The sequence below is a fragment of the Orycteropus afer genome, unplaced genomic scaffold (assembly GCF_000298275.1).
Source record: "Orycteropus afer afer isolate SDZICR_OR568_19922 unplaced genomic scaffold, OryAfe1.0 scaffold00214, whole genome shotgun sequence".
Classification (NCBI taxonomy): domain Eukaryota; kingdom Metazoa; phylum Chordata; class Mammalia; order Tubulidentata; family Orycteropodidae; genus Orycteropus; species Orycteropus afer.
In genome coordinates this window covers 3,892,665-3,895,794 of record NW_006921801.1, presented here as the reverse complement: position 1 = coordinate 3,895,794, position 3,130 = coordinate 3,892,665, and positions in this window count along the sequence as shown.

Sequence of the window (3,130 nt, the reverse complement as noted above, 5' to 3'; positions counted from 1 at the left end):
TGTTAGTGTTTAATAAATGGTAGCTGTTGGCAGCTCGTTGGTTGTTCTGAGTAATGTGCCTACTGCATTCATACCACAACATTGGATGGATGAACTTTTCTGATTCCTCTGCTAGTTAGGATAGCCTTATATGCCCAACACCTAGAAAAATGCCTTCCAGGTCCCATGATAAGCTTACACTTGTTTGAATGCTTATGATGTCAGGCACTTTTCTAAGTGCTTTATATGGATTGCTTCATTTAATTCTTGTAATCCTATTCAGTTAGGTACTGTTATCTTCATTTCATAGCTGAGGAAATGGAGGTATCAGGTTAACTAACCTATCTAATGTGATATAATTAGTAAATGGTGGAGTTCTATTGAAACAAGGCTAGTGGCACAGTGGTTAGGGCACAAGTGGCTGCTAACCAAAAGGTCGGCAGTTCAAATTCAGCAGTCTGCTTCTGTAAAGATTTATAGCCTTGGAAACTCTGAAGCAGTTTTCCTCTGTCCTATAGGGTCGCTGTAAGTCGGAATCTACTCGATGGCAGTGGGTTTTGTTGTTATCGAGTCAGTTTCAGAAGTTGTGCTCCTGTGTCACACCACCTCAACCCTCACGCTGATGAAACTTCTCTCATTTTTCTCCACTTACTTCCTAGTATCACAATGGAACACGTCATCCCTATTGTCTCCACTTTTGTTCATGGAATTGTATTTATTATGTAATTCTCTTTGTTCAGGTCCAACACTATGCCTTATACAATCAAATGCTTTACTATGGCCTCATCATTTGTACTGGATTTGGCATGCTGGGTTTATGCCCCAATTATGTTCTTTCACACAACACCTCTTGGTGCCACTGTCAGACTGGGCATTATTCTGAGTGCCAGAATAATAAGTCCTTGTGTTCTTAATGACAACTGTTTCCTGAGGCAATTGAGATTTTCAGGATACAGGAAAAACACCAACTCCAACCATAGCACCATGTTATGGTTACATTGTCAAGCACTGTCACCATTGACTCAACAGAAAGTATGAGTGAAACTGGGGTTTCCTTTCAATAGTAAGTGCTCAGGTCCCATGTACTTTGTAAAAGTATTGTAAATTATACATAATAGTCTTATGTATCCTTGGAATTAAATTTATGTGTATGTGTGTGTGTATATATATATATATATATATATATATATATACAAATATATAATCACACAGCTCATTCAACAGATTATTACCAGAATTTTGAAGTCCTCCATGTGCCTGGCCCCAAATGCATCCCTCTCCCAGTAAGGCCCCTACTCCTTGGAATGCTAATATGCATTTCATTGTACAAAGAGTATGAGTGGTTTGACAGCAGTGATTTTTCTGGTAAGTCAGATATAATCATCCAGTAGATTGTTATGAAAGGTACTAGAAGCAAATGGATATTCAAACTTGGAGTGTTTTTGAGGTTTCACTTTCTATTTCAAACAGATGTAACTTCACAACCACTGTGCTGCTCTAAATTGTGGTCGATGTGCAAAATTAATTTTTGCCATAATCAAAGACACATCCTTTTATGGCGTGAAAAGAACATCAGAAAAGAGCATTAAGCTGAGCAGGTGCTGCAGATGGTGAAGAGCAGGATTCAAACTGCAGGGGCGAGGAGGCAAGTGTAACAGTAAGTCAGCACCAAAGAGAAATCGTTTCCTGGAACATACAAGAATTTTGCCATGGAATCATTTGAGAGAACTTGGTCATGGCAGTAGACATTCTACTCAAACAGCCTGATGAGCAACAGTGTGATAACCTTTGATGCATTTAATCCTTCCAGGAGAGCCACAAATTCTAGTATGCCAGAATGGGTCTCAAACACCAAAGTGTTGCCAATTATTACCCAGCCAGTAAGTATTTCTGAAGTGGTTTAACAAGTTTTCATCATTTATTCCCTGCTGTTTAAGCATTCTGTGAAATAATTTTACTGCCTCTCCTCCCCCAGTTACTGTGAATGAGAAATACCCACGTGAGCTCAGGGCAGGAGATACGAGATGCAATTCTACCAGATTTGGTGGTTGATACACAGCAACCAACACGATCCCAAAAATTGGGCATAATTTTTGGTGCTACCCAGTACTGAGGGGATTAAGTTGCGAAAAAAGTTGGAGCTTTTAGTAAAACTGAGTTCCGAATTAGGGAGAGGTGGAGAGACAACTGAAGCCACGAGAAAGAAACCCTTCAAGAGGTGCCCAGAAAAGTAGGAAAACTCATTCCTGTTCTCATCTGCCTGTCTAGCTTCATTCTATCTTTAAAAGGCATGGCTTCCTGTCGGAGCACTGGAGCCTCCACTCCTCTTGCTTTTAGGATTTACTGAAGACAATGAGGCTACAACTCTTTAAGGGACTTGATAATCTTTTCCTTCACCTTTAGATGCAGTATGAGTAGCATCCTAAGTAAGCTGTGAATGAAAAATGTTAACTTCTGTGCTAAAATGTTTTTTAGGATGACTTTTTTCTCAAGAAATAAACACAGAAAATCTTTAATATTTTTGTTTTTTAGGATAAGCATAGGGCAGTTTATCCTCAAAACGAGGACACCTGTGAACCCAAGGTCAATCAGAACCATCTGAGCATACTGGTATGCGTGAGCACTGACAGTGCACTCTTGGTAATCAGTAAGTATCAGCTAATTACCACAGTTTTAACTTTTACTCCTCAGTTTTGACAGTCTGATAGAAAAATGGAACATCAGCATAGATACAATTTATCAGATGTCTATTCTTTTGGCAATGTTAATACACGAGAGGGAAGAATATTCCATTTTCATCTAAAGAGAAGGAAAAATACCCATTTCCCACCCTCAGGGCACTTTCAACATTATTATTTCTTTTACATATAAGGTAAGTAAGAAAAGGAAGCTAGCCAATTGCCCTAAATCACACTTGAGCTGTATGCAAAGCTAAAAATAAAATCTCTGCTCCCTAAATCCCCAGCAATTGTGTTACTCAATGAACCTTTTAGAATTTGATCAGATTTCTATTAAGGATTCACCATAAGTGAAGACTTATTACCATCTTTCAGACAAGAAATCTTTTCAAGTTTAAAAGAGGATTTTCCAAGCTCAAATTACTCCTCTTCATCCCACTTCTATAAAAAGTCATGTAGATTTTTTAGACTTC